A 19,857-nucleotide genomic window follows, 5' to 3' on the forward strand; every position below is an offset into this window, starting at 1 on the left:
TGCTCCATCTTACAGCTCAGGAAGGAAGAGGAGGCACAGCCATGCAGAGGCATCCACTTTCCAAAGAGAAAAACAAATTAAATTTCTGCTTTTCTACAGGTGAGAGGATCACAGCCACTGAATCACAAACTTTTTGAAACCACTGTTCCCTGGACCCGTTTCTACCTCAAAGCGTTCTGGAATCTCTAGACAAGAAGATACATGGAGGGCATACCATTCCATTCTGTTTCATTCCATTTCACTGAATTAAATTCATGTTTATTGAGCACCTGTTATCAGTCACGCATTGTATCAAGAGTTGAGAAAACAAATCAGTAAGATACAATGTTTACCCTCAAAGGACTCAAGGACTCACTGTTGAGGGGTGGGGGGTAAGAACAGCAAACAAATTTCAGTTGAGAGGTTAGTGCTACAATAGGGGTAAATATAAAGGGTAGAGGACGCAGAGGAGGTGCCAAGCTGGGCTGGCTTTGTGGGCGTGGGACCTATGTAGCCGCACAGGGGCCCACACTTGGTTTCTGCTGTCCAGTCTTGACATTCTTAATAGTTTTTAAACAGAGGACAGCTGCATTTTCATTTTGCATGAAACACTGCAATTGACGTAGTTGGTCTTGGTGGTGGGGTTGTCTTGGCGGCACCCTGTCCCTTCTATGCTGTACTCCCCTCTTGCTCAAGGACTATGGAATCACACCCCTTCTTGAGGCCCTTTCTGGGGGAAGGGCCAAGGCAGCACTTCCTATGTGTCCCCGAGATTCCTGGTGCAGTGCTGGCCAAAAGCCCCTCATCCACCAGCTCATCTGGCCCTATTCTGGGGTATTCACAAAGGTGGATTTGGCATATCCTCTGCCTCAGGGGAAGCTCACATGCTAGAATGTGGAGACCGGTGTACATACATAATCAACTACAGACTGATATGGCCAGTGCTAGAAGCAGGGATGTAGATGTTCTGGGAGCCCAGGGAAGGATGAGCAGGGATCACAGTGTGTATTGAACATTTATGACCTTTGTGTGTGGTTTCCTTCTCCTGCTTCTCTTGGCAGAAAGAGTAATTTTTTTTCTCATGATTTTATTTCCATGAATGAGGGTCCAGAGAAGGGAAGATTTGGTAGTGCAATTCTTAAAACTCAGAAAGGCACAAAACTTGGACTTGTATGAGCAGAGGCCTTCTGTCCCTGAGATTGCACAGCGGGTCCTGGAAGCCCTACTCCACCAGACTGTGTGAATGGCTGTAGGTAACTCTATAGTCTGACAAACAGTCCTCTGTAGCCAACAGGGCCTTCATCATAAGGTCCTTCAACATATTTTCTAATAACTTTTCCCTGGGTAATCTTATCTTTTCCATAATATCTCCCTCCTCACTTGGAAATGTCTTGAGTGGTCCCTTTGCTAGAGGTGGAAGGATTTTAAAGAGGAATCTTCATCCAGTGCTCTCAGTTATAAAATGTTTTCGTTGGCCATCCAAAGAAACCATCTAGGGGAGATTTAGGTTTTTTTTCTCCCTCTCTGACAGTAGAATTGTAAACAAATGTCTAGATTAAAAGGTGGCTCCCAATAGAAAAACTGCTCTCTCTTGGTACTGAGCTCAGTAGAGGCGGGGCTCCTGTCCCGTTGATCTTTGTCTCTGCTGTGCCTAGCACAGTGCCAGACACCTGGTCGGGGGCTCAATCAACAGCTGGTGAAATGAAACAATAACAACGGAGTGAGAGTGAATGCTCTCTGGAACACGAGTATGCAAAAGCAATTTTGAAATGTATAAGGGAGCTTCCACAGCTTAAGCTGCTGAAAAGTAGCCAACTATGGCAAGATCCTGGTCCACTCAGGATTCTGGACTGTATCTACCTTTAAATACCACGGTTATGCCTCCTCGATGCCGAGCAATTGGATTAATTAATTTCAGCTTTCCCTGAATTGGCCAGTGGTGTACCGTTCACGTGGAGAGAGCTGGAGAAAGCTCCTTTTTCTCTTCCGTGACAGTGTAACCGAGCAGGACCCTATGGGGGCCTTCCGGGACAGACCCCTCCCCCATATCCTCTGTTGTAGCTCCTCTCTCAAGTACCTAGATAATAGTATCTCATGTATATTTCCTGAGTTTTTCAGATGCTGAAAACCACCACCAAATGGAAGGAATTAACTGCTTGATGATTCCGAGCGTGTAATCACGCCCCCAGACCTTCTGGCGCCTAAGGGTTGATCATGTTAACCTCCCTGTTACCTCACCATCAGCCAATCAGAGGTCTGTGCACGAGCTGATCGCATATCCTGCAACCCCCCTCCCTCACCTGGCCTTTACAAATGCTTTGCTGAAAGCCTTTGGGGAGTTGGGGGTTTTGAGGGCAGGAGCCACCCGTTCTCCTGGCATGGCCCTGCAGTAAACCTTTCTCTGCTCCAGACTCTGACATTTCGGTATTGTTTGGCCTCACTGTGTGTTGGGCACACAAGCTTGCATTTGGTAACAACAGAAATGGAGGCCTGAGCCACTTTCCAGAAGATTTCCCAGCTGAGTTGATTCACCACATCGCATTAGCTTATTTAACCAAGTGCCCTTTCCACGCAGAAGCACCAAACCTGGAGTCACTTACAGCCAAGGCATGGACACGGTACATCTCTAACGGAGTGCCGAGCTCTCTCAGAGCCAAATCCCACCGCGTCACCCGGAGCTGGAGCCCATCTCCACGCACATCAATCTGCGTTTTGATTCCAGTCATGTTCTCCACCAGCCGAGGAAAGCGTTCAAGGTGAGCAGGAGCTCTGGGGAGCTGAACTTCTGCTCCTTATTCCTTTTGAGAAGACCTAGGGTTTCTCATAAAATAACACCTAGCATTTGTTTTATTTGATGAGGAGGGAGAAAGAAAGCAAAACCAAGTAAAACAGAATACATTTAAAATAGAATATCTCTGTAGTTGAAAAGCTGAGATCAGACTCCTGCCCTGGGTGTCTTTCTCCTCCTCTGTGGGAGAGATAGCAGCTCACTGTTGATCAGATGACCACCATAGCCATTATTAGTATGTGTCAGTCCCACAGCTCCAGAAACGTGCCAAGTGACTTACTCTCATGCTTTACAATTTATTAAAGAGAAAATAATTCTTTGAAGCGAATTGACTTTTCATCTGGGAAGTGTCTACTGATCTCTGGTTCACTTAACTCAAGCAGCCAAAATACATGGCTCATTTTCACTCCTGAATTTGAGCACCTTTGTACACAACCTCCAAGTTTCAGAATTTAACACTTTGGTGAAAAGTAAAAGCCAGATACAGTTTTTGTGAAAATTCTTTAGCCTTTTATAAAGACATCCCTTTGGCTGGACTTGTAATATTGGTAGTTAGAGTGAATTAAAATTAAAAAGAGAGGAAATAGGTTAGAAGGAAGAAGAGAATGACTTGAGTTGGAAGCAAATGTTGTCACCTGCACTACCGCCGCTTAGATTACCTTGTGCTGTCTCCCCTCCGCCTGTCCATCCTCTACAACGATGGGCTCATGGAGGTGAGCATGTCTTCTCTTGCTTGAACTTGTTGATGGCTTTGCATTGCTACCCAGTGTCTGACACACAGTAGACGGAAAGCAAACACAAGTTGAATTTGTTTGTTGAGATTCCCATTTATGATACCCCTAGGCCTTAGGGAAGGAGGAGGGAAAGAGATTTTTGACTGATTACTAATAAGGTGGGATGTTTTCCCTATGCTTGTTGAACTTTTGTATTTGTGTGTGTGTGTGTGTGTGTGTGTGTGTGTGTGTGTGAATTTCCTGTATATTCCCTCATCTACTCTTCTGATGTGGTGGGTATACTTTTCTTTCTTGATCTCAACATATATGTTTAAACAGTTTCTGGTAAAAATGTGATAGGCCAGCTCTTAGCTCTCTTGGCCATGAATGTGCACTCGCGAGCACACACACACACACACACACACACACACACACAGCTGTTCTGTGACCTTTGCTTTGCACCATCATTTGGTAAATTGTGCTTAAACTGCTTCACTAAAGAAGTCCTAGACTCATATTCTTTTCTTTAAAACCTTGCCTTTTCTCCCTGTCCCAGACCGAAAGCACACATTAGCAGTACTAATATTGTCTAGGCGTTTAAGTCTCACCAATGTAGTCTTTTTTATTTTATTTTTAGAATTTATTTTATTGAAGTATAAAATAGTATTTTAAATACTATTTTTATACTTTATACTTCAATAAAATACTTTAAAAAGTATTTTATTGAAGTATAGTTGATTTACAATGTTGTGTTAATTTCTGCTGTACAGCAAAGTGATTCAGTTATACATATATATACATATATACATATATATAACATATATACAGTCATACATATATATACATTCTCTTTCATATTATTTTCCATTATGGTTTATCACAGGATATGGAATATAGCTCCCCGTGCTAGACAGTAGGACCTTATTGTTTATCCATCCTATATATAACAGTTTGCCTCTGCTAATTTAAACTCCCAATCCATCCCTCTCTCACTCCACCCTCCTCTTGGCAACCACAAGTCTGTTCTCTGATAGAGAATGTAGTCTTAAGTACAGCGTTTAAATAAATTCCTTCACCGGGGAGGCCTAAGCTGTGTTCTGGCGTGAGCACTCTCCCCTTTGCTGGGGATCCTTTCCCAGGTCCCCGCTCTGCCCGTTGGTCCGATCTGCAATCTGTTCCTTTTCCCATCAGCCCTGAATGCAGCTGGGAATGAAGGATTAGGAAAGGAACTGATGTTCAGTGAATGCACTAAGGAGCACTTCCTGCACTCTCATCATTGGGCAACTGGTGCAGAAGACGCATTCCCTCCCCATGCCCCCGCCTCCACCCCTGAACTTGGCCAGGTTGGGTGGTTGTGCCATAGAGACAACATACACTTCAGTTATGAAAAAATACGAGGCCATAAGTGGTTAAGAATTTGAGGAACTGGTTTAGATAATAAGCGCCATAAGAATCAAAGAAAGGCGAGATCCGTGGGAACTAAAAGGATGGGGAAATATTGCTAGAGAAAATGGGACTTGACTTGGAATTTGAAGCGTGGCTAGTTTGGATTGCAAAGATGCTCCAGGTGAGAAGAGAGTCTGAAATCGGGTTTCTGTTGCAGAGAATGGGGAGGTAGGTGGATTCATTGGGTGGGTCTGGATATCATGTGGCCCGGGGGACAGGTAAAGCCTGAGCTCTGGGCTGAGGACCTGCTGGGGACTTCCGAGCAGGGCCGGTGGGATCAGAGTTTCAGGAAGATGACTGCTGGCAACAGGGGGTTAGCAACGAAGAGGAAAGAGCCTGGACGGTGGGAAAACCTTCTCCGGGGCCCAGTAGTCCAGCCGTGCTGTTGGAGGAGGGTTTCATCTGAGGAGGGTAGCCAGAGCGGACAGGCTTGACCAGATACGGGGTCTGAGAACTGATTGCACATAGGTCAGAAGTTTAAAATGTGACTGTGTGGTGGGGTCCCTGACGATGGCACGCAGAATAGGAGGGAACTCTGTGTCTGGTCTTTGGTGAAAGAACCAAAGAGCTGGTTCAATTCTAAAGCTTTGAGGGAGAGTGTGCACTGGTCCTCTGAGGGCCAGGGCCTCTGTCTCTCAGTCACTTCCCTGCTTTCATGATCACCCAGGATTGCCTGGCTGTTTTGGTGCCACCCGGGGCTGTAGGAGATTTCACGAGGCCATCGAAGGGCCTGGGACTTCCATGCCAATCCTGGCACTGATTTGTCCTGCTGCTCCCATGCTTTCCTGGGAACTGGGTGTGTGTGATGAAGTGCTTATCAGCCTAGACACAGCGTGTGGCTCTTTCCTCCTTGGGCATAGGGAACTCTGCATCACTCTGCTGTTTCCCGGAGCTCTGTTCAGGAAGAGCCTAGGTTCCCTTTGCTCTCCATTTTTTCCAACCTATCATCATATTTCATGCTCTTCCCCAGCACACACACACTCACACACACACACACACACACACACACACACACACACACGATATGAATACGCTCTTTACTTCTCTGCGTCTCCTTCACCTCTTCCTTGATCCAGGCAAGAAGGTCTTTATCTAACCCTGAGGTAGGGTATGTGGGGGGCTTTGCTCTTCTTCACATCTCATCTTTCCAATTATTTTGCCTAAGTCAGGGCAAATGAATTTGAATCAAGAACTGACTCCTGTGTTTTCCACTTTTTGCTGTGTCATCTCTTCCCTGTGGTAATTAATAACACATCAGGAAGAGTAGGAGCAATAAGAAATACTACGGAAAAATCCTGACTAATAATTCAATATGTGAAGCAAATTTGGGGATGGGAGTGTATCCTGCTATTTTACTTAAAATTGTATTTTCATTATTTTCCGGTCTTATCAAATATTTTTCTAAGACATAATTTTTTTTCATTCATAATTTGTTTTTAATTTGGCTTTTCAGCATTTACCCATCCCCCCATGCCTTCGTTTTCTTTTTCTTTTTTCTCTATTTTTTTAACGTCTTTTTTTTTTATACAGCAGGTTCTTATTAGTCATCCATTTTATACACATCAGTGTGTACATGTCAATCCCAATCGCCCAATTCATCACACCCCCACCCCCACCCCCCCGCTGATTTCCCCGCTTGGTGTCCATACGTTTGTTCTCTACATCTGTGTCTCAATTTCTGTCCTGCAAACCGGTTCATCTGTACCATTTTTCTAGGTTCCACATATATGTGTTAATATACGATAGTTGTTTTTCTCTTTCTGACTTACTTCACTCTGTATGACAGTCTCTAGATCCATCCACATCTCAACAAATGACCCAATTTCGTTCCTTTATGGCTGAGTAATATTCCATTGTATATATGTACCACATCTTCTTTATCCATTCGTCTGTCGATGGGCATTTAGGTTGCTTCCATGACCTGGCTACTGTAAATAGTGCTGCAGTGAACATTGGGGTGCATGTATCTTTTTGAATTGTGGTTTTCTCTGGGTATATGCCCAGTAGTGGGATTGCTGGATCATATGGTAATTCTATTTTTAGTTTTTTAAGGAACCTCCATACTGTTCTCCATAGTGGCTGTATCAGTTTACATTCCCACCAACAGTGCAAGAGGGTTCCCTTTTCTCCACACCCTCTCCAGCATTTGTTGTTTGTAGATTTTTTGATGAAGCCCATTCTAACTGGTGTGAGGTGATACCTCATTGTAGTTTTGATTTGCATTTCTCTAATAATTAGTGATGATTGAGCAGCTTTTCATGTGCTTCTTGGCCATCTGTATGTCTTCTTTGGAGAAATGTCTATTTAGGTCTTCTGCCCATTTTTGGATTGGGTTGTTTGTACTTTTAATATTGAGCTGCATGAGCTGTTTATATATTTTGGAGATTAATCCTTTGTCCGTTGATTTGTTTGCAAATATTTTCTCCCATTCTGAGGGTTGTCTTTTCATCTTCTTTAGGGTTTCCTTTGCTGTGCAAAAGCTTTGAAGTTTCATTAAATCCGATTTGTTTATTTTTGTTTTTATTTCCATTACTCTAGGAGATGGATCAAAAAAGATCTTGCTGTGATTTATGTCAAAGAGTGTTCTTCCTATGTTTTCCTCTAAGAGTTTTATAGTGTCCAGTCTTACATTTAGGTCTCTAATCCATTTTGAGTTTATTTTTGTGTATGGTGTTAGGGAGTATTCTAATTTATCTTTTACGTGTAGCTGTCCAGTTTTCCCAGCACCACTTATTGAAGAGACTGTCTTTTCTCCATTGTATATCCTTGCCTCCTTTGTCACAGATTAGTTGACAATAGGTGCGTGGGTTTACCTCTGGGCTTTCTATCTTGTTCCATTGATCTATGTTTCTGTTTTTGTGCCAGTACCATATTGTCTTGATTACTGTAGCTTTATAGTATAGTCTGAAGTCAGGGAGTCTGATTCCTCCAACTCCGTTTTTTTCCCTCAAGACTGCTTTGGCTATTCGGGGTCTTTTGTGTCTCCATACAAATTTTAAGATTTTTTGTTCTAGTTCTGTAAAAAATGCCATTGGTAATTTGATAGGGATTGCATTGATTGAATCTGTAGATTGTTTTGGGGAGTATAGTCATTTTCACAATATTGATTCTTCCAATCCAAGAACATGATATATCTCTCTATCTGTTGGTATCATCTTTAATTTCTTTCATCAGTGTCTTATAGTTTTCTGCATACAGGTCTTTTGTCTCCCTAGGTAGGTTTATTCCTAGGTATTTTATTCTTTTTGTTGCAATGGTAAATGGGAGTGTTTCCTTAATTTCTCTTTCAGATTTTTCATCATTAGTATATAGGAATGCAAGAGATTTCTGTGCATTAATTTTGTATCTTGCAACTTTACCAAATTCATTGATTAGCTCTAGTAGTTTTCTGGTGGCATCTTTAGGATTCTCTGTGTATAGTATAATGTCATCTGCAGTGACAGTTTTACTTCTTCTTTTCCAATTTGTATTCCTTTTATTTCTTTTTCTTCTCTGATTGCCGAGGCTAGGACTTCCAAAACTATGTTGAATAATAGCGGTGAGAGTGGACATCCTTGTCTTGTTCCTGATCTTAGAGGAAATGCTTTCAGTTTTTCACCATTGAGAATGATGTTTGCTGTGGGTTTGTCGTATATGGCCTTTATTATGTTGAGGTAGGTTCCCTCTGTGCCCACTTTCTGGAGAGTTTTTATCATAAATGGGTGTTGAAGTTTGTCCAAAACTTTTTCTACATCTATTGAGATGATCATATGGTTTTTATTCTTCAATTTGTTAATATGGTGTATCACATGGATTGATTTGCGTAAATTGAAGAATCCTTGCATCCCTGGGATAAATCCCACTTGATCATGATGTATGATCCTTTTAATGTGTTGTTGGATTCTGTTTGCTAGTATTTTGTTGAGGATTTTTGCATCTATATTCATCAGTGATATTGGTCTGTAGTTTTCTTTTTTTGTAGTATCTTTTTCTGGTTTTGGTATCAGGGTGATGGTGGCCTCATAGAATGAGTTTGGAAGTGTTCCCTCCTCTGCAATTTTTTGGAAGAGTTTGAGAAGGATGGGTGTTAGCTCTTCTCTAAACGTTTGATAGAATTCACCTGTGAAGCCATCTGGTCCTAGACTTTTGTGTTGGAAGATTTTTAATCACAGTTTCAATTTCATTACTTGTGATTGGTCTGTTCATATTTTCTATTTCTTCCTGCTTCAGTCTTGGAAGGTTATACCTTTCTAAGAATTTGTCCATTTCTTCCAGGTTGTCCATTTTATTGGCATACAGTTGCTTGTAGTAGTCTCTTGGGATGCTTTGTATTTCTGCAGTGTCTGTTGTAACTTCTCCTTTTTCATTTCTGATTTTATTGATTTGCGTCCTCTCCCTCTTTTTCTTGATGAGTCTGGCTAATGGTTTATCAATTTTGTTTATCTTCTCAAAGAACCAGCTTTTAGTTTTATTGATCTTTGCTATTGTTTTCTTTGTTTCTATTTCATTTAGTTCTGCTCTGATCTGTATGATTTCTTTCCTTCTGCTAACTTTGGGTTTTGTTTGTTCTTCTTTCTCTAGTTCCTTTAGGTGTAAGGTTAGATTGTTTATTTGAGATTTTTCTTGTTTCTTGAGGTAGGCTTGTATAGGTATAAACTTCCCTCTTAGAACTGCTTTTGCTGCATCCCATAGGTTTTGGATTGTCGTGTTTTCATTGTCATTTGTCTCTAGGTATTTTTTGATTTCCTCTTTGATTTCTTCAGTGATCTCTTGGTTATTTAGTAACGTATTGTTTAGCCTCCATGTGTTTGTGTTTTTTACATTTTTTTTCCCTGTAATTGATTTCTAATCTCATAGTGTTGTGGTCAGAAAAGATGCTTGATATGATTTCAGTTTTCTTAAATTTACTGAGACTTGATTTGTGACCCAAGATGTGATATATCCTGGAGAATGTTCTGTGCACACTTGAGAAGAAAGTGTAATCTGCTGTTTTTGGATGGAATGTCCTATAAATATCAATTAAATCTATCTGGTCTATTGTGTCATTTAAAGCTTCTGTTTCTTTATTTATTTTCATTTTTGGATGATCTGTCCATTGGTGTAAGTGAGGTGTTAAAGTCCCCCACTATTACTGTGTTACTGTCGATTTCCTGTTTTATAGCTGTTAGCAGTTGCCTTATGTATTGAGGTCCTCCTATGTTGGGTGCATATATATTTATAATTGTTAGATCTTCTTCTTGGATTGATCCCTTGATCATTATGTACTGTCCTTCCTTGTCTCTTGTAACATTCTTTATTTTAAAATCTATTTTATCTGATATGAGTATTGCTACTCCAGCTTTCTTTTGATTTCCATTTGCATGGAATCTCTTTTTCCATCCCCTCACTTTCAGTCTGTATGTGTACCTAGGTCTGAAGTGGGTCTCTTGTAGACAGCATATATATGGGTCTTGTTTTTGTATCCATTCAGCAAGCCTGTGTCTTTTGGTTGGAGCATTTAATCCATTCACGTTTCAGGTAATTATCGATATTTATGTTCCTATGACCATTTTCTGAATTGTTCTGGGTTTGTTTTTATAGGTCCTTTTCTTCTCTTGTGTTTCCCACTTAGAGAAGTTCCTTTAGCATTTGTTGTAGAGCTGGTTTGGTGGTGCTGAATTCTCTTAGCCTTTGCTTGTCTGTAAAGCTTTTGATTTCTCCATCAAATCTGAATGAGATCCTTGCCGGGTAGACTAATCTTGGTTGTAGGTTCTTCCCTTTCATCACTTTAAGTATATCATGCCACTCCCTTCTGGCTTGTAGAGTTTCTGCTGAGAAATCAGCTGTTAACCTTATGGGAGTTCCCTTGTATGTTTTGTGTCGTTTTTCCCTTGCTGCTTTCAATAATTTTTCATTGTCTTTAATTTTTGCCAGTTTGATTACTATATGTCTCGGCATGTTTCTCCTTGGGTTTATCCTGTATGGGACTCGCTGTGCTTCCTGGACTTGGGTGGCTATTTCCTTTCCCATGTTAGGGAAGTTTTTGACTATAATCTTTTCAAATATTTTTTCGGGTCCTTTCTCTCTCTCTTCTCCTTCTGGGACCCCTATAATGCGAATGTTGTTGCATTTAATGTTGTCCCAGAGGTCTCTTAGGCTGTCTTCATTTCTTTTCATTCTTTTTTCTTTATTCTGTTCCGCAGCAGTGAATTCCACCATTCTATGTTCCAGGTCACTTATCTGTTCTTCTGCCTCAGTTACTCTGCTGTTGATTCCTTCTAGTGTAGTTTTCATTTCAGTTATTATATTGTTCATCTCTGTTTGTTTGCTCTTTAATTCTTCTAGGTCTTTGTTAAACATTTCTTTCATCTTCTTGATCTTTGCCTCCATTGTTTTTCCGAGGTTCTGGATCATCTTCACTATTCTTATTCTGAATTCTTTTTCTGGAAGGTTGCCTATCTCCACTTCATTTAGTTGTTTTTCTGGGGTTTTATCTTGTTCCTTCATCTGGTACGTAGCCCTCTGCCTTTTCATCTTGTCTATCTTTCTGTGAATGTGGTTTTTGTTCCACAGGCTGCAGGATTGTAGTTCTTGCTTCTGCTGTCTGCCCTCTGGTGGATGAGGCTATCTGAGAGGATTTTGCAAGTTTCCTGATGGGAAGAACTGGTGGTGGGTAGAGCTGACTGTTGCTCTGGTGGGCAGAGCTCAGTAAAACTTTAATCTGCTTGACTGCTGATGGGTGGGGTGGGTTCCCTCCCTGTTGGTTGTTTGGCCTGAGGCAACCCAACACTGGAGCCTACCTGGGCTCTTTGGTGGGGCTAATGGCAGACTCTGGGAGGGCTCACACCAAGGAGTACTTACCAGAACTTCTGCTGCCAGTGTCCTTGTCCCCATGGTGAGCCACAGCCACCCCCACCTCTGCAGGAGACCCTCCAACACTAGCAGGTAGGTCTGGTTCAGTCTCCCCTGGGTTCACTGCTCCTTCCCCTGGGTCCCGATGTGCACATTACTTTGTGTGTGCCCTCCAAGAGTGGAGTCTCTGTTTCCCCCAGTCCTGTCGAAGTCCTTCCATCAAATCCCACTAGTCTTCAAAGTCTGATTCTCTAGGAATTCCTCCTCCCATTGCCAGACCCCCAGGTTGGGAAGCCTGACGTGGGGCTCAGAACCTTCACTCCAGTGGGTGGACTTCTGTGGTATAAGTGTTCGCCAGTCTGTGAGTCACCCACCCAGCAGTTATGGGATTTGATTTTGCTGAGATTGCGCCCCTCCTACCATCTCATTGTGGCTTCTCCTTTGTCTTTGGATGTGGGGTATCTTTTTTCGTGAGTTCCAGTGTCTTCCTGTCAGTGATTGTCTGGCAGCTTGTTGTGATTCTGGTGTTCTCACAAGAGGGAGTGAGAGCACGTCTTTCTACTCTGCCATCTTGGTTCCAATCCTTTTTAAGGTCTTTATTGGAGTATAATTGCTTTACAATGGTGTGTTAGTTTCTGCTTTATAACAAAGTGAATCAGCTATACATATACATATATCCCCATATCTCCTCCCTCTTGTGTCTCCCTCCCACTCTCCCTATCCCACCCCTCTAGGTGGTCACAAAGCACTGAGCTGATCTCCCTGTGCTATGCGGCTGCTTCCCACTAGCTATCTATTTTACACTTGGTAGTGTATATATGTCCATGCCACTCTCTCACTTTGTCCCAGCTTCCCCTTCCCCCTCCCTGTGTCCTCAAGTCCATTCTCTATGTCTGCATCTTTATTCCTGTAAGACATAATTTTTAATGGCTGCATTATTTATTTAACTACCTTTCTGTTGTTAGGATTCATTGTGTCTTAGTCTGTTAAGGCTCCTGTAACAAAATACCATGGAATGGATGCCTTATATAGCAGAAATTTATTGTTCACAGTTCTGGAGGCTGGAGGTCTGAGGTCACGGTGCCAGCATGGTCAAGGAAGAGCCCTCTTCCAGATTGCAAACTTCTCTTTGTATCCTGACCTGGTGGAAGGAGGCTAGGGATCTCTCTGGGGCCTCTTTTATAAGAGCACTAATCCCGTTCATGAGGGCTCCACCCTCATGATCTAATCACCTCCCAGAGGCCCCGCCTGCTAATACCATCACCTTTAGGGGTTAGGATTTCAGCATATGAATTTTAGGGAGACACAAACATTCAGATGATAGTACTTTTGTTTCCAAGTTTTTTTTCTTTTTTTCAATTTCAAGTAACTGAGTGATGAAAAACATTGCACATTCAGTCTTTGACTACATTTCTCTTTGTGTTCTTAACATGGATTCCTACAGAGGAATTGCAGAGTCAGAGCACATAAACATTTGAAGGACTCTTGATAATTGTGTCTAAATTGCCTTCCAGCTAAGTGGTTCCAAACCCTCCAAACCACAGCACCTATTTATCCACACTGTCAGCAGCCTCATTATACTGAGTGTCATCAGTTCTTAGAATCTTCTCTATTTTGAGATTCCATCTTTCTGTGTAGTTTTAAGTGGAATGTCTTTATTTGTAGTGAGGTTGGATATTCAAAAAGTATCGGGAAGCTCTCTGGAGAAGAGTGGGTTTGGGTTTGTAGGGGAAGAGGGCAAGCGCCTTGACAGACTCGGGAAGGGATTACCATGGGTACCCAGGGAGGCAGGTGAGAATGTGGGGTGAGAAATGGGAAAATGAGGCTTGGGCATGGCGGTGGGGTGGGAGGTCTTCCTGGGATGAGGGGATGGAGTCAGGACACCCAGGTGCCACCCAAACCTTCAATTACTTGCGAATCTCAGCGTAGTCACACTCACTTTTATTTGCAGCCACCGTATTAAAAAATAAAACCTCCCTGTTTTTTTTTCTAAGTAAACTAGAAGACAGGAAAACTGTCAGGCTGACATACAGCACATTCCAAGTGGGACCCATTTGCTGGGTAAGCAGTAGATCAGCACAAATTATGAGCATTTAGACGCGTTAACCTACTAATTGAGGGTAGGGTGAACACTAGGTGATGCATTCTCCCTAGATGCCCTTGATCTTCCCCCTCCTGATTCCTGAAACGCCAATTAACACTCTCAGTCAATACCAGAAAACATATGGTGAGGATAAACACTACCCCATAAAGAATCTCACCCCTGCTCTTCACAGGACATTAACCGACCCATACTGGCACCCCTAGGGGGAGGCAACAGCATATTGTAATGGAAAAGTTACTCTCTTCCTATTTAACTTCCTATATGGGAAAAAGATCCTTTGGATGTCTAAGAACAATAAGAAAGTGGTGTGTGTGTGTGTGTGTGTGTGTTGGGTCTTTGTGTTCTATCCCTTTCTCATTCTCATGCACACGTGATGCTCTGACTGTTGTTGCTTTGGCATAAGGGCAGCCTAACTGCAAAGGTGGGGAGAGAAGTGAGTACATGGTGTATTTTGAGAATCATCCGAATAATTTCCCAAATGAAGTCTGAAATTTCACCATTGGTCAATCATCTCCCTGTGTCAAGTGGTGCCCCTTCCTCAGGGAGTGCCTGTGTCACGGGAAGACTTGGGGAGTCTCTTAGCATGGGTTAGTTCATCACTTCACACTCTTTCCTCAAAGAAGAAGCCACCTGAGAAGCAGGGGTGCTCTGACGACCTCCCGGGGGTGGATGGCAGCACTGGCCCTTTGGCCGAGGGCTCTGTGGAGACAGTGTTCTCTAGTGCAGGCCTTCCATTCTCCATCCTGAGCCGCTGGTTCCCAGGACTCGGGGACTTTGCTTTCCTGTTCTGCCTACCTGTGGTGGGCAGAATGATGGCTGCAAAGCCATCCATGTCCTGAGCCCTGGAACCCATGAGTGTGTTAGATTACATGGCAAAGAGAATTAAGGTTGCAGATGGAATTAAGTTTGCTAATTAGCTGACCTTGAGTTGGGAAGAGTACACTCGATGACCCAGGCTCAATATAATCATAAGAGCTCTTACTAGTGGAAGAGGGAGACAGAAGAGAGAGGACCAGAGAGAAGGCTGAGTGAGAAGGGGTTGGCCTGATGTTGTTGGCTTTGAAGTTGCAGAAATGGGACCATGAGCCAAGGGATGCAGGTGGCCTCCGGGAACTGGGAAAATCAAGGAAGTGAATTCTCCCTGAGAGTCTCCAGAAGGAATGTACCCCGTGACGATACCTTGATTTTAGCCTAGTAAGACCCATTTTAAACCTCTGAGATCCAAAACTTTAAGACAATAAACTGTGGTAATTTGTTACAGCAGCAAAAGGAAATGAATACAATGCCCAAGATATCTGTTCTCAGCCTGGGACCCCAGTAGGGACATTGACTGAGTTCCCAATGTCACAACGCATCTAATGTTGTCCTTAGTCTCTTGGCTGGTATATGCTGGTTATTTGGTAGAAGCTTATAATTGCCAGGAATGGGACACCTGGGATGATGCTGCAGAATATCTCTAAACCAGACAAGCTGGGTTAGTGAGGAGATGGGAAAGATACAGGATGATACTTTGAGACCCGATGCATTTTTAAACTCATAAATAGTATTTTTGTGGTCCCTGTTTAAATCATTCAGATCTACTGTCCACTTGAAATCCTCCTTGTGTTCTGTTCAGCCTAGGCAGTTACTCCAGGAGGTCTGTGCTATTCAGAATGTGAAGAATCATGAAAAGAAGGTTTTTGTCTTCAAAGCATTGGGCTGACTGGAAACATGTATTCATTTATTTATTCAATGCAAATTAACTTAAAGTTTTTGGTGTTTAAGCTGGCATGAGAATACATATGTCTTGCTCAGGAAAGGCAAACTTGTGGGAAGGTTCAACTCAAGGACATGGGATCTGCCCTTGAAGTACTTACCCTCTAGTTGAGGAACTGAGACAGATTTAAAAAAAAAAAAAAAAACCCCTGACGCCGTTACAAGGAAGATTGTGACAACTCCCCAAGAAAGGTATTAGCAGGGGGCAATGTGAGTTCAGACGATCAAAGACAAATGGATATGTTGGGACATTGGAACCGGTCTTTAAAATGGGACAGATCATTTATTGCAAAGGTTCATCTTTCTTTGAAAGGAATTTAGTATTCAGGGCAAGTTCGGTTTGAGAGACAAAAGTCTCAGTGCAGCCACAGGAGCAAACCAGCATTTACCCTGGGGGCCAGAAGAGCTAAACACATTTTTAAAATGGGGTTACTTTTTTCAGGTTTCCTGATAATGATGCAAGTGTACAATAGCAGCGTACTGTTCTTGAACAAAGGATCGGGGCTTTAAATACAAATGGTCAAAGTGTAACAGTGTCCTAAGGATGTGGATCATAGGAGGGCAATTCCAGAGCACTTACAACTGAGTTGCTTTGTTGTCGAAGCTCAAGTAATGAGCCAAGCAAGTATCTGTGAGTCATCCTACTTCTGTTTCCAAAACAGACTCACTGACCTGATTTAAGAGGCATTAAAAGGGATGAAGTTGACATTTGCAAATATATTTAACTTATTTGTCTTGCAGGCAGAGAACATGTTGGGACAACTTTCAACTGCATTATGTGTGGTCCAGGAGCTTTGATCTCTTTATGCTTGCTTTATGTTGAAAAAAAGCTTTGAACTATTCTGCAATAATGAATATAATAGACGCTTGTTGTAATGGGTTGGTATGAAATTGATTTGACTCTACCAAGGGTCAACTCTTGTCTCCTGATGAATCCCTCACGTGCTGTAAAAGCCTTTTGCCTCCCAGTAACCTAAGAGAAGAGTGTTAGTCATACTTCCTATTTTCAGCTCATGGAGGGATATTTTCCATTTGTTTCTCCTTCAAGTCTTTGATTAGATAGGGTATCTGTGCCAGAATGGCTGTCGCATTGGCCAGTACAAGTGGAGGTGACGTGATTCCCACGCATCTACCTCTACGTGATGTTTTTCAGTTGTAAATGAGCTTTTTGAGCGACGCTGGTGATTCTGACATGATGCTTTTGCTTATGACTGTTCCACTGATCAGGGAAACTAAAGCGAAACCTAAAAATAACAGTCTCTTGGATTTGTATTATCCATGGATCCCAGATAGGTTTAGTTTGATTTCACTTGCCACTTCGGAGCACATAAAAAGTAAATCTTGTGTTTGATCAGCTTGAGCATCCCTTGCTGAGCTCTTTGCCCAGGCTTTCCAAATTGGCTCAAAGAATTGGGAGCTCTACAGCCCCTGAGATCCCACCTTTGCTGGGCCTTGGGACTCAGAGCCAAGAGTTCCTGAAGCGGGGGGGGGGTGGTGGTGGTGGTGGCATGCACCAGGGGTCACTGTGACCCCTTGCCATTCTTCAGGAGACGGAACAAGCCTGGAGAGCATAGGTGTGCTTCCACTAAGCAGGGAGAACTTTCCTTTTTCTCCTTCATCCTTTCCTGCCTCCCTCCTCGTCCTGGTCCTTTCATATTCCCAGGTTTCTGGCCGGGGGGCATCACCCTCTCAGAAGTAGAGAGGGGTATTTGGGCACAGAGCGTTCGTGGTTCCAGGTTCCCATCCCCATCTACACTGAGACGGCCCTGTGTGGCATACAGGACTCTGCCTTGGTTTTGCCAAACACTTGTCTCTCTTCTGAGAAACGCTTATCCAATGGGATGGGTCATGCGCACCCCCTGGATTTTACATCTTCTGAGTGAGACTAACTCTCTGTAGTTGGTGCCGTGTTGAGAAGGGGGTGAGGGCAAAGAGACGCGCCTGGGTAATAAGTGTCTCCCCTGTGCTGGGTGGGTGGCTGGGAATGTGTTTTTATGAGTTAGGGAGTGTGGCTGTAGACGTAAATGATGAAGACTGGAATTCCAGCAATGAGACACTGGTCTTCAATAAACTCCAAGCAATCTCCTCTCACTGGATTGACTTTCACATCAGGGAGATCTGTTTGTGGCCTGAAATCCATTCACAGTGCTCCTTTAATGAGAAGAAGAGTGACCTGGGATGAGGGAGGCCTGTTTCGAGCACAGATAGCTATTATTACAATTTTAGATAACCCAGTCTAACAGAAGGCCATGTGATTGAAAGGAAAGATGATAAAATCTAAATATGAGCAGAGCCTGAGAATGCCCTCTTTCTTCTGGTACTGACTGTCTAGTTGTGCTCGTTATCTAACCCTGTAATTAGGACGGCATTCAGAAAATATGAGGAAAGTTGGTATTCTTTTCATAACCCCCAAATCTTTGCCTTGCTGCATGAAACTTTTGGCTTCAGTTTCTCCCTGTTCATTAACCATGCCAAAATTTTTAATCTAACACCACTGTTAAAGAGTGGCAGGCTTCCAGGGAAATATATCAGCCAGGCTTATTAATTTCATGCCAAGTGCTGGAGGCGTGAATGTGGAGAACGCTGTTTGACTTTGGATAATAGGAATCAGGCAGCTTAAAGGCAAGGGATAAAGATCAGGAGCCCCGCGTCTCAGGAGGAGGAGCAGGTGCAGGCTTCAAGCAAGGCCTTCAGGCCCAAAGGGGCAGCCCGTGCTTAAAACAATCTGCAGTGCATTTTTTTTTTTTTTTTTAATTTGGCGTGTGCCTCTCACAGCTTAACAGACCGCTGCTGCACAAAGAGGGGTAAACAGAGAAAGGGAAATTAAAAAGGGAAGTCCCAAGGTAGACAAAAACAAATTAGGGCAAACAAATTACACAGAGTCAACAAATAAACAAGGGAACATCTGTGAATATATTTCTTGGATTTTCTGATTCTGAATGCAACCTGAGACATGGTAGCGGGAGGTGAGGATTTTAATCTGGAGCAAAGTCCTTTTTGGAGGCAACGAGCGAGCTGATCACAAAAAACAGGGAGAGGTACCTGATTCCTGGCAGGATGCTGCTGGGGGAGATCAGGGATTCTCCAGGGGCGCCGAGCAGCCTAGAGCAGTGACCCCGGGTGAGCTGGTCTCCTCTCTCCCTGCTGACCCTCTCTCCCCCTTGGAGGACTGTTGATGCTGTAGTTTGTGCTGAGCTTCACATAGGAAAGGGCTGTAGAAGTAGAAAGAGGTGGCAGTCCATTCACATCAGCAAGACAAAGTAAAGCAAGCCACATTCCAGTAGTGGATGTGTGCTCACCTAATCCATTTTCCATTTTCCACCTCTATTCCACAGTTACCTCTACCAACCACTAGACGCTTGCCAGGTGTTGGCTGGATAGTGGGACGTATTTGAGCTGCTCCTTCGGGCAGTTTGGTTGCTACCGACACAATTTCCCTTTTACCCCGAGGCTGGTGAGATGGGCTCAAGGTTATAAAGGAAGTTCAGCATATTGCACGCTGTTAACCAAAAGCGGAAACAGCGTTACTGAATTTAGAGACTTACATGTCTTTATCTAGAAAGTGGAAATTGGTTTACAACATTGACCATGGCTCTTCTCACTGTGGAGAGCAGGCAGTTATAATACAGGAGTCAAGAAGTGATAAATATTTAATTTATTCATTGCATAAACTCAGATGATGCTCATATAATTTCTAAAACTTCTCCGTTTAGATTTTTTAAGCTTCGTGAAGTTTGAGGCTGCATAGGATCTGAACTACTCTTTTTTAATCTTATGTTCTAAAAGCCCTATTTACCTATCCCATCTTTTATCTTCATCATGCAGGTGATAGTAACCTACTAGAAATGTTCAACAAGGTGGAAACATTTTTTGGTAAATGCAAGAAGGAAATGAGTGCCCAATTCTCTCACTATTCCTCACTTATATAATATTGCTATATTGCTTTTTCATAAATGGGACAAAATAGGTGTGAGCTGTGCATTAGAAGAATTATACCAGACGTTGTTAATTCGCACACATAAGAACGGTACCACTATATTAGAAACAGTCTAGCGGTTAGGATTTGGTCTATGAAGTAAGCAGTGCAGGGAGTAACAGTAAGCAGAAAATCAACACTAATCAATAACTCATTCGATGGGTAGTGGGGACACCCAGGCACTTGACCTAGCTGAGGTGGGCATGTGATGTGACCTTTGTGGAAATATTTGATTTCTGTGCTGTAAAATGGGCAGAGGCATATTTGTTTCTTCCTAGTCTTTCAA

The 19,857-nt window shown here is 42.8% G+C and overlaps 1 long non-coding RNA gene across 1 annotated transcript in view; it reads left to right on the plus strand.

Moving 5' to 3' along the window:
- The first annotated feature begins 351 nt into the window (after positions 1-351).
- The window catches only part of LOC309634827, a 55,227-nt gene continuing 35,721 nt past the window's right edge, over positions 352-19,857 (plus strand). Inside the window, exon 1 of the long non-coding RNA XR_014248451.1 lies at positions 352-2,735. This is a non-coding gene — a long non-coding RNA (uncharacterized lncRNA). The remainder of the gene's footprint in view (positions 2,736-19,857) is intronic.

Source organism: Balaenoptera borealis, assembly GCF_965194805.1.
Source record: "Balaenoptera borealis genome assembly, chromosome: 9".
Lineage (NCBI taxonomy): Eukaryota > Metazoa > Chordata > Mammalia > Artiodactyla > Balaenopteridae > Balaenoptera > Balaenoptera borealis.